This window comes from Canis lupus, chromosome 6, assembly GCF_011100685.1.
Source record: "Canis lupus familiaris isolate Mischka breed German Shepherd chromosome 6, alternate assembly UU_Cfam_GSD_1.0, whole genome shotgun sequence".
NCBI lineage: Eukaryota > Metazoa > Chordata > Mammalia > Carnivora > Canidae > Canis > Canis lupus.
The window spans coordinates 58990605-59003089 of record NC_049227.1 but is presented as its reverse complement, the minus strand read 5'-3'; positions in this window follow the sequence as shown (position 1 = coordinate 59003089).

The window sequence follows — 12485 nt, the reverse complement described above, 5'->3', positions numbered from 1 at the left end:
TCCTCTTCATCTGCTTCTCAGGAGCAGCAAGGTTAAGCAGAGCAAATAAGCATGACAGACTTAGAGCTCCTAGCCCCGCCTGTGCTTAAGGGGATCCTTTTACTTGTCTCCATTCAGTTTCCTTTTGTATTCTGTATCAGGATCCCAGATAGGAAACAAATGTCACACTCAAATTTTAGGAGAGTTTGTCTCTAAAATTGTCTGCCCAGGGTTATGGGAAAACATCAAAGGATGGAGAAAGGGCCCCGGGGCTAGCAACAGAGGGAGAGAACTATTACCTGCTAAGATGGTGGCTCTATGGTCTTCACAACTGCTGGCAGCTCATGGCCCGGTAGAAAGATGACAGGTATGGGGAATAAATATCCCCAACTCTCCTTTCTTCCATTGGTTGTAAAGCAAGGGGGCTAGGAAACTGGCTGGTGCAATCCACAGCTGCCAGTATCGCAGGGCATATAGCAGGGTGGAGAAGTATGGAGAATGGATCGAGGGGGCTAAAAAGGAACACACCATCCTTAGAGAAACTGTTCCAGACCTTCACCCTGCTTCTTGGACTGTTTGCCTCTGCTTATCTGTCTCCATCTTAAAGCATGATTCTACTCCATTTTTCTTGATGGATGTAAGAGGCATTTCTCTTATTTTCCTTCCTCTTCACTTTTAGATTCTAATTGTTGCCACATGACTTTCTCATTCCTGACAAAAATCTCTCCCTATGAAGACCACACATGACCCTGGAGTCTTCTACTTATATGATCTTCATTCTTTCCTGTATCTTCAATTTCTCCCAACTATTTGAATCTTTGCTTCTAAATTTATAAACATACTCGAATTTCTCCTAGACCCCAAACAACCTTTCTCATTTGGTGATCTCTTCCCTCCATGTTGCTGCCATATCTACTCCTTCCTATTTGTTGTCTTCAGGAATGAAGAGACTGTCCTCATTGGCTCAGATTCCTTACTGGTGTCACCTGTCATCTGGTTTCTGCCTCCCTCCTCCCCACCCCCCACCCCATTGGAAATGCTCTAGTTAAAGGTCTCCAGTGACCTCTCTGATGCCAACTCGGATTTTCTGTTTTTAATCACCACCCTACCCCTCCTCTGCAATATTCGACTCAAAGGAAATTAGCCAGTAAAGAAAGGGAGGAATCAGCAAGTGACAGAATGCCTCAATTGTCTTATTTAGCGTTTGCATTTCCAGAATCTATTGCACAGTGAGCTGACATGCAACAAATATTTGTTGAAGGATAAAGTAACAAATAGAATATCTCCAATGTTTTGATATTGGATAAGCATATCTTACATGTAAACACTGAAAGAAGCAATAGCAATACACTCTAGCAAAACAACAAACAAAATTAAACTTCAAGGAAATTCTGGTATGAGGTAGCTGGTTATCATTAGTGGAGAAACAAGTATGGTAGAAGGCAATAAAGAAAAAATGCAGGCAATTAAAGATGCTCAGGTTGAGGAAAACGATCAGTCATCCCATAAACAATTCATTTTGTTAAAAGTACAGAAAAAAAATCAACAGAAATTATATATGGAAAAATGTAGAGTTAGTGTCCATTCTAGGGGATCAAAAGTAACATTACAGGATAACTTATTTTACATGCTAACATGATCTGGAGTGCTACAGACCATGGGACCTTAAACACGCACATACAGTTGACGTAGCTTACATCACCTACAGTACTGAAGTATCTAGAAAAGAAAAGAATAATTAAGTGGCCCCCCCCAAAGCAACAGTGTCCTTCCACATTAAAAAAAAAAAACAACACAGATAGGGCAGCCTGGGTGGCTCAGTGGTTTAGCGCCGCCTTCAGCCCAGGGTGTGATCCTGGAGACCTGGGATCGAGTCCCACATAGAGCTCCTGCATGGAGCCTGCTTCTCCCTCTGCCTGTGTCTCTGCCTCTCTCTCTGTGTCTGTCATGAATAAATAAATAAAATATTAAAAAAAAGCCAGATAAAATAAAAATGGACTTTACTCTGCAAAGAAGTGCCTACTTCCAAAAAGTGTTTGCATCATATTTCCTTTTAAAAGTTAATTCTAAATAAAAATTATGGTAAAATTTAAATATGATTCCCCTTGCCCTTTGCATGTTCTTAGTAGAGAAAACTGATTATCACTCTTCAGCATCATTTGGGTTGGGGAACCCCACTGAAGACTAATGTGCAATGATTTATTACCGGGATTAGGAACGAAAGTCTGAGAGTAAAAAGTACTCATCTCCAAATCCGTAAAGTCTCTCGATGAGAGAGTTTCCAGCCCATTGAATGGCCTCAGGTAAACCATAGATAGTATATAAGCCATTCTAATGGAACTCACAAATTATGATATTTTTATGCTGAACTTTAATGTTGAATTCTCTTTCCTTTTGCCTGATTCTAATTAAAACTCTCTTTCCAATATTACTCACCATATCTAAACTTTACTTTTGTTAATTTCCTTTTTTTTTTTTTTTTTTTACTTTTGTTAATTTCCTGATGTATTTCCTGGAATGTAGTTTTTCTCTCCCATCAGCGAAGAAATGGAAAACTTGTATTGCGACCTTTCTGGATTCCTCTAGTAGCCTCACAGAACACAATGTGACAAGGTTTTCACTCTGAGGAGGTAATCTTCCTCTTGTAACTTGTGCTGAAATTACTCAGTTTAATCATGCTCTTTCCAAGCCCATGCCTTCAACACAGCATTACATGGGTCACTTCTTCCCCAAGATGGTTTCTTCTCTGGGTTAAGATATTTAACATGAGTGCTCCCATAGGGAAAGAATTGGGGTGACTTACTTCAAAATACAATTACCAATAGAAGAAGGTCTAATGTCTGAAGAATGTCAGAGCCTCATAAAGATTCTCAAGGTAGGAATCACTTAAATTTGTCTCCGAAATTCAAGTGGTAGCATATTCACTGAGTTATATATACAGAAACTGTCCAGAGGAGAACCTCTATGCTGCTTTCTGAAAGAGATGGTGTTCGTGGGATAAAGTTACCTCCAAGCTGACAGTTGTTGAGATACATGTTGGTCTGATATATTGGAGCCCACCTCCTAGGAGATAGAAACTTGGAAAAAAAAAAAGACTTAGAAGTTATTGATTCAGATGTAATGATTAAATTTTGAATCAAAGATATGCTATATACCTGTTGGATAAGCTAGTCCTATATCCTCTTTTTAAATATGAAATATGACAATATAGAAAAGTATAAAGAATAACAGAGCACCCACCCCACCACCTGCATTTAGGTTCACTTTGAGTCATCTTAATAAATCTCATCCCCTTTTTCTACTCTATGAAATAATTGTATGAGATGGGGACAATAGTTTCTGCAGAGTCTGGAGGATGTTAACTATAAAATTTGTGTCTTGTTGGGGGTGAAGTGGTGGAAGTTGACTACTGAGTCAACCTTTTTAATTGGAACAGTTTTAGTTTTCAGCCTTTTGAGTCAGTGTTAGGAATTTCAATCTTTTCAGAAAATTGTATATTTCATGGGTTTTATAAATTATGTGGCACCAAAAATTTTTTAAAAAAGATTTTATTTATTTATTCATGAGAGACACAGAGAAAGAGAGAGGCAGAGACATAGGCAGAGGGAGAAGCAGGCTCCATGCAGGGATCCCAATGTGAGACTCGATACCCGGTCTCCCGGATCACGCCCTGGGCTGAAGGCAGGTGCGAAACTGCTGAACCACCCAGGCATCCCTGTGGCATCAAAATTTTTGATGACAGTATTCTCTTAAGCATTTTAGAATCTCTACTATATTTGTAGTATATCTTCTTATTTCTGTCATAATGGATAGGTCTTCTCCATTTTTCAATTTTCGGATTGATCTCACAAGCAGTTTGTAATTTTTGTCTTCTTAGAGAATCAGTTTTTGATTTGTTGAACACCTCTACTGTTTCTTAGTTTTCTATTTTCTTATGAATGAAAATCATTCATTTTCTATTTCTATTTTATTAATTCTATGTTCCTGCCTCTATTACTCAACATCATGATTACAATTTGGACTCTGGAATCAGAATGTCTAGATTCATTCCCCAGGTCTACTTAGAGCTCAGTTGTGTGGCCATGCACAAGTGACTTAGCTTCCGTGCCTCTTGTAAAATGAGAACATAATAGTGAGTACCTTATAGATTGTTCATGAAGATTAGCTCAGTTTTATTACTGCTCCATCACGTAGCTTCTTTGTTGATTGTGAGATTCTGTCTATGGGAATAATCTTATTAGTTCAGTTTTTCTGTGAGTTTTCCTTTTGCTTTATATATATATATATATATATATTTTTTTTTTTTTTTTTTTTTTTTTTTTTGAGAGAGAAAGTGTGTGCAGACGCATGGGAGTAGGATTGGCAGAGGGAGGGAGAAAGAGGGAGAGAGGATCCCAAGCAGGGTCCATGCTCAGTGCAGAACCCAACATGGGGCTCAATCTCATGACCCTGATATAATGACCTGAGCCAAAATCAAGATTGAACACTTAACTGACAGAACAACCCAGGTGCCCTTTGATGTATATTTTTTTTGAGTGAGGCATATTAAGACTTCTGATATAATCATGGATTTGTAAATTTCCCCTTGTGATATGATAAAGTTTTAAAAAATTGTTTCTCTTTTTTATTGTGGCAAAATTACATAACACAAATTCTATTATTTTAACCATTTTAAGAGTATAATTTAGTGGCATTAAATACATTCACGTTGTTTTTGCAACGATCACCACTTTCTACTTTCAGTGTCTTTTTATCATCCTAAATTGTAACCATTAAACAATAAATTCTCATCTTTACCTCCCCCCAGTCCTGGCAATAACTATTCTACTCTCTGTCTCTATGAATTTGACTATTCAAGATACTACATTTAAGTGGAGTTATACAATAGTTGTCCTTTTGTGTCCTACTTATTTCACTTATAATGTCCTCAAGATTCATCCATGTTGTAGCATGTGACAGGATGTTATTCCTTGGATAAATTTTTATGTTTTGCTTTAAGTTCATTCAAGTTCATGATTATAATATGTACCTGGTAGGGTTTTCCTTTTTTTTTTTATCATTAAGTAAGAACTATTTTTATAGAGTTTTGGATCTGGACTAGTTGAGGACACCATGTCACTTGACCGTCAGATGAATGTAGATTTGTTTAATGAAGCACCTAGTAGGCCCCAGTAGACTTAGGACTGAGGGTAAGTTCTATTACTGAAACTTCTCATTCATTACCAGTCCTGGATGACTGGTCCTGATCATCACCAGCTGGTTCTTAACCTGGACCTGCTCCATACCCTCACAAGTAAGATCCACTCACCATACCCTAGAAGGACTATCTACCTTGCACTTTGAATGGCCTCTTAGGCTTTTTCTGTTGTTGCATTTTGCTTTGAATTCTGTTTAGTGTCTTACTAATATTGCTATAGCAGGCTTATTTTAGGTAATATTTTCTCAGTATATTTTTACCATTCTTTTAACTTTCAACTTTTTATGTCATTATGTTTCGTATGTGTCTCTTGTAAACACCATATAATATCTGGAATTTGTTTAGTTTTCAGTACAAATACCTGAGCATTTCCAACTTTTTTATGGGTAATAATAAATGCCATCCATTTACTTTTGCGATTACTGACAGATTTAGACTCATTTCCACTGTCTTAGTTACAAAAATATTATGCTTCTTCCCCCATTCCTTACCTACCATTTCTTTGAATTTATTACCTTAACTTGCCCCATATTTTCCTTTCTACAGTTGGGAGTGATTCATTCCATTTCTATTATTTTCACTGGCTATTCTTTAAATATTTAATGTGTGTCCTTAATGTAGAAAAACCCCATTTGTTTGAACATCATTTGATCATTTATTTGAACAATATACAGACCTTAAGATGCTTTTATCTTAGTATTTCCTTTGTCTTTTCATATTTGTTGAAATTTGAGGTTCACTTTGAGTTTAATCCCCCAAATTTTAGTCATTATTATTCTTAATAATAGTCAATTCTCATTCAAATTTACCAAAATATTATCAGTTTTGGTATCACCTTTACTTCACACTGTTTCTTACACATGGTGACATATGTTTCAGGGAAGGGCTGTAAAGAGTCAACTACCTTTTGTTTGCTCTCTTAATGACTAGTTTAGCTTGATAAAGCTTGCTTTGTTGGGACTAATTTTCCCTAAGCATTTTGAAGATATTTATGAATTCTAGCATCTATTGTTTTAAGGCTTCTGGGGAACTAATTGTCATTCCTTTATATGTGTTCTATCTTTCTCTCTTTGATATATTTTAGGACTTTCTCCTTTATGTTCAACAGTTGTACTGAAATTGTGTCTAGGCAGGGTTTAATTTATTTGGCTTGGGACTTGGTGGGCCCCCTGTGTCGGAGGACTGGTAGCTTTTTAGGGGTTTATTAAGGTTTGGGTGGAAGAGAGCACACTGCCATGCATTATAAGTTTATGATATAATTACCCAAAGAAATGACAATTTAGTGGAAGCCCGGTGACCCCACAGGGCACAACCCAAAACACAACTTGTGCTTCCAAAGAAAAGGCCATCATGGCCTATATTGCCACTCAACTCCATGCTCACCTAACAACCTTCTGATGCTTGGGCTGCTTATACCTATTGGGAGACATCAGGCCAATAGGAACACCAGCTTGTCAAGATAGCTGGAGCAGGGACCTGAGGCCCACTGCTGTGGAGAGATCTGGACTGTCCCGGGAAGAAAGGCTGGGGCAGCCTAGGGGTACTTAAGGGCTTGGGACAGCAATGATTTAGTGACTCAGACAGAATTACTTCGGTATTTTAAGGAGTGCTCTACAGGTGCGCATACACTAAAACTCAGCTTACTCTGCACTTAGCAAGAGCTAAGTCAGATTTTCAAATGTTCAGATGTAGGACCTGGAGTTGTGTCCTACCATGATGATTATAATTTCTCAGCATGCTTGCATCTCTAATGCTAAAAGAAAGAAGGGAAAGAGGGAATATTTTCTTCCTTCTCATCCATAAACACCACTCCTGTGGGTTCCAGAGCCCCAGGCATGATCACATGGTGGGTTTTTGTACTCACGGGCTCACAACACCCCAGCTCCTCTCAGCCTTCCTAGACATTTGACTTGTGTTTCCTGAACACACTTCTACAGGCTGCTTGCTCACCTCTCCAGGCTAGGATCTCCTGGCTGATACCCCTCTTCAGTGTGATCTCTGTGGACTCTTAGAAAGAGGAAATACACACCATCTATATTAGACAGTTTGACAAGCCAACCAATTACTTAATGATTACTGAGATGTGACATTCATCCTGAAGCCTGGAGTCAAGGTGGGACAAGTTAGAGTAACCTAGGTATTCTGTGGTAATACTTTCCTCTGGGGAAGGCTTACTACCATTCTTTCAGAATGGCAAGGATTTTGGTGAAGCCATATGGAGGCCATGCAGGGCCCTCCTGGTCTGTCTAAGCTTGAGTCTGTTGCTGCAGATTGCTTGTGATGAACAAAACCTTTAATTTTACTTCCTTTACCTTCTGGAATACATTCTTACTCTCTTCTGTCTCCTTTCTCTCTTGCTCAATCCTTCTTTCCATATGTTCTCTGCTGTGAATGCAATTTCTTGCATGACAATGGAAGCCCTTGATGAGCTAATTCACAAGAAATAGAGCACACTGCTGATAGCTGCTCACAAATCTGTGTATGAAATGTGCATCTCCAGTTGAAGGTCCTGGTGCAACTCCACGTGCAGCCTGCTGCAGCCCAATTCAGTAGGAACTGTCCCGAATGAATTACTCAATTAAGCAACATACAGGCACATCAACTGCTTAAGGTGGGCTTGAGAATAGCTTATTCCAGTCTTGCTTATCTGAGATACACATTCTTTTGTGTCTTTCAGAGGGTGTAATGTAGCAGGATTAATTCATTCTACATGAACATGTGCATCAACCCATCTTTATTGAGCACCAATTCTGACCAGCTAGAAATGCAAGATAAAATATAAGCCAGTATTTCCATCTTCCAGAAGTTTACTGTCTAACTGCAGTTCCACGGATAGCACCTATGAAATAACCAAAGAACAGGATGCAGCAATTGTGTTAAATAGTATGGGATACTTTAAAAGCTACAGAAGTGTGCATGTGAATGAGTTTAATTATATAAACAACTATTGATTCCATAAATAGTTATTGAGCAGCTTCTCTTTTAGGGCTAGTTGCTCTGTAGGACTCACTACAAATAGAATCTTGCTCTTTGCTCTCAGGGAGCTTACAATTGCTTTAGGGTGACCAGATGGATTGGCACATTGAAAAGGAGATAACCCTTGCAGTGTTTTCTTCAAGACTTCAAGCACTTAAAGGTCTAGGGGCATTCCTTTTCTTTTTCAGTTTCTTTCCATTTATTTTGAAATCAAAACAGCAAAACAAAGTGGTTCAGCTGAAACATCCTTCAGGGAAAAGAAAAGTAGGGTCTTTATCAGTTAAAAAACAAACTCTGGAAGTTGAAGCCAGCTGCTCTACCTCCCTCGGACACAGCCAAGACGAGATGAAACAGAGAAAGGGCACAATCAAAATGAGGGCTGGGAATGGTCATTGAATTTCAGTAAAGGTCAGTTTTCAAGGTTTCTGCAATTATGGACAAAGAAGGTAGCATTTAAATTGAGAAATAATGACTAGCAGACAAACTGCTGACCTACTAGAGTGCATAAAAATCTGTTCTTTCCTTCGGGGAAGTGATGACTTGGGACAAGGCATGGTCTCAGATTTCTTTTGATTGCTTCTGCTTTTTGGAAACAGATTGGAATGGGTGACAGTGACTTGGTTCCTTCTTAGTCATAATCTCCGTGAGATCTTGTGATTTTCACCATTTGTATATTCCTAACTCCAAAATTCACATCTCCATCCCTGTTCTTACTTCTGAGTTTTTGGCTTGTACATCCAACTGCCTCTTACTTGACTCTCTCAAAGGCCTTTCAAGCTCATCAGGTCTACAGTGAAATTCATCCCTTTCTTCACCAAACCCATTTCTTGTTCTGTGTTTCTCTCAGTAACACCGTCACTGTGCACTCAGCTGTTCCAGGCAGAGTCCTGGAAGGTATCCTTGACTTCCTGATCACCGTCTTTCCAATATAACTTACTGAACCCCATCAATCCAATCTGCTCAGGATCACCTGTCCCTTCTTCCTTCTTCCCCACTGAGACTGCCTTCATTTGCTTTAAGTATGGTTCCTTACTTCCTGACACACGTCTAAGTCTAGGCTCTGACCTTCCTTTCAGTCTATTCTTGCCTCAATGTTATAAAGCCAAGGTTGATTAGGTAATTTCCTTCTTTATAGTCCTTTAAAATTTCCCCATTAGTGTGAGGATAAAAGATGGGCTTTTCAACATAACATTTTCTTCCTTATTCAGCTCAGTTGTTTCTCCATGCCCACCTCTTACCGCTTCCCTACACACCAGCCACACTCCATTCATTGTTCATTCTCTTCCTGCAGCCTTTGTGCACGCTACTCTGCCTGAAAGGATCATTCCTCTCTCCACCCAGCTCCATGCCAGCATTTAGCCAAGACTGCTCTGGCGACACCTCCTCCAGGAAACTTTCCTTGCCTGACCTTTTTCACCATCTATCAAAACCCGCAGACTGTGTTAGGTTTTGTCCTCAGTGTTTCCTTCATGACATTATGTACTAAAATTGTTCACTTTAATAGAGAGTGTTCGGCTTCTGGGGAATTTTAAAACTCTTGAGTGCAGGAAATAATCTATTTGTATCCCTAAAGTTTAACTCAACCCATACATACTAAAGAGTCAGTGACTGTTTGCTTCACAAATGGATGACAGATGTACTATTAAATGGTAATAGTGATAGGGAATTCTAGGGAGGGAAAAATCTTGGTGTTCTAGAGAAGGGAAGGTGGTCCAGGTGAAAGAAAAATATTGAGCCAAAGGCAGGAGTGAAAGTGCGAGTAAGAGTAAGAGACTGTGAAGAATCAATTGGTGTTTTGGAGGAAAGTGTAATCGGGTAGGTGGGACCAGATTTTGGCAGTGTTCCAGGGCAGCCTCAACAGCTTCTCTTCGTTTAGTAATGAACTCCTGTCAGCACGTAATGCTCAATTGCTGCCAAATAAACTTGTTTCTTTTTCTTTTTTTTTTTTCAAATAAACTTGTTTCTTAAACATTTACTAAGTCCCACTGTATGCAAGAGAGTACATATAACTATATAAAATTTGGTTCAGCTATGTCAATTTTGACTCTTTGGCTAGACTGCAAGCCCCTTTGAGGACAAGGATGGTCTTTCTAAACTCTCTGGTCATTTAAAAAAATTATCCAATATTTATTGAGAATCTATCACATACTAGGAGCTCTGATAGGCAAATACAAAAGATAAGGAGATCTTCTTGGTTTGATGAGAGTGACACCAACAAAGAAATGAAACATCACATCTAGTGCCCTACTAGAGCTAGTGGGGAGTCAAGACGTACTCCCAGGTAGTGTGAGGTCAGCACACATTTCTCCACTTACTGTCCCAATTGAGGAATGTCCTCTAAGTGCCTTGATAGGAAGTCTTCATATAGATTTCAGTGATGCTCATGGTTATATAAATAATCCTTTACCAGTTTGAACCATTGTCTTGGGTAGAAAACTATTTCTTAGAAAAGTTACTTGCTATCTCTCTCCCTATAATGCTAATCCATTGATTCCAGTTCTGGAAATACACAGAATAAATCTAATTCAAGGAGATAACTTGGTCATTTTCCAAAAACATCTTCAGTTCTTTTATTCCTCATATGGACATTTCTTAGGCCTGTTTATTTGGGTTTTCTGATTTTACAGCATACTTACAGGAATGCCGCATATCTTGATGTTCACATTTGTAAAACAGTTTTTGAAGCTCAATAAACAAATGCAGTTAATATCTTCAAATGTTGTGCCACTCTAGAAAAGAACACGAGGTGAGTAAAGTTGTGTAGCCATTATGTCAGCCCCAAAGCACTGCATAGACTTGTGGAAAATCTACCAGAAGGGACCTTGGAGATTTACCTCGTTCAATTTCCTCATTGTACAGACGGGGAAGCTGAGATCCAGACAGATAAAGTGGCTTTAAAAGTGTACACAGTTAGTTTATTCCCCCGATTTTTGTGTGTTTCTACTCGGTATTTGAAGATGGGGTATGGGAGGGTTTGAGAGCTCACTGAAAAATGAAAATGCAGTAATTATTTATCCTAATTAAAGGGGAATCTAAAACACTTGCTTAAAGCATTTTCCAAGGAACTGTTTATATAATTAATGCTGTTGCTTTTCCTCCCTTTCCTCGAAGCCTCAGGGATTGGCTACTTTGACCCACAGCTTTATCTGGCATGGACAGTCTTGTATGTCTGTGGTTTATTGGGTAATGATTTATATTTGCAAGGGAATGCTTGACTGGCATGGGCTGGGTTAGCTCAGCTAGAGAAACTTGCTAATGAAGCCAAGGTTGAGGGGTTTGGTCCCTGTGAGCCCCTTAGCTTTGCTGTGATCCTTAGCTGTAGCCGATACCCCTAATCCCCACCAGCCATCTCACATGTGTGGGCTTTTGAAAGCAGTAGGGTGTCTGGATAGAGTGAAGAAGGAACATGCCTTCCAAATGCTTACCTACCGTGGAAAGCCACACGTGTAATACATAATGATGATGACGATGATAATTAAAGTTTATAGACCACTGTGTTGCTAGTTTCATGCAAGTGTGCTTACACGGGGAATAGATTTTATTTAATTTCTTAAAACTCTATGAAAGAAGTACTGTTATAATCTCTGTTTTAAAGATTGGGAAAGTGAGGCTTGGGGTAGTCAAACAACTTAGTCAAGTTGAACTATCATGTGGGAGAGCCTGCCTAGGATTCAACCTTGAGTTTATCTGACTCCGGTGCCTACAGTCGAATTAAAGAACCCAGCATCACCAGTGTGAATGCTGGCTTATGCATTGGTTATCTCTGAGTTTCAAGTCCTGTGCTTATTTGTCTACTCCCATTTCATTATTAATGGGATTGGCAGGGATTACACTGCTTAAGAGCACAGACTCTGAGGCCAGAGTTCCTGGGTTCCAGTCCTAGTTCCACCGTGTATTATCTTTGTGACCAAGAGCAAGTTATCACACCTCTTTGCGCCTCGTCTTTCTTATCTGCACAATAGAAAAATAACAGGATCTATTTAGGTTTCTTGAGGAGGGATTAAATTATTTAATATCATTAGGGTTTTTTTTTTTTTTTAAAGATTTTATTTATTTATTCATGATAGTCACAGAGAGAGAGAGAGAGGCAGAGACACAGGCAGAGGGAGAAGCAGGCTCCATGCACCGGGAGCCCGATGTGGGATTCGATCCTGGGTCTCCAGGATCGCGCCCTGGGCCAAAGGCAGGCGCCAAACCGCTGCGCCACCCAGGGATCCCTCATTAGGGGGTTTAAACAGCTCCTAGTGTTTGGTGTTATTGTTGGATAGTAATCTCACATAGCCTCTGTTTGGCATCTTAGACTTTGAAAACTATACTATTTACATTGCCCTAT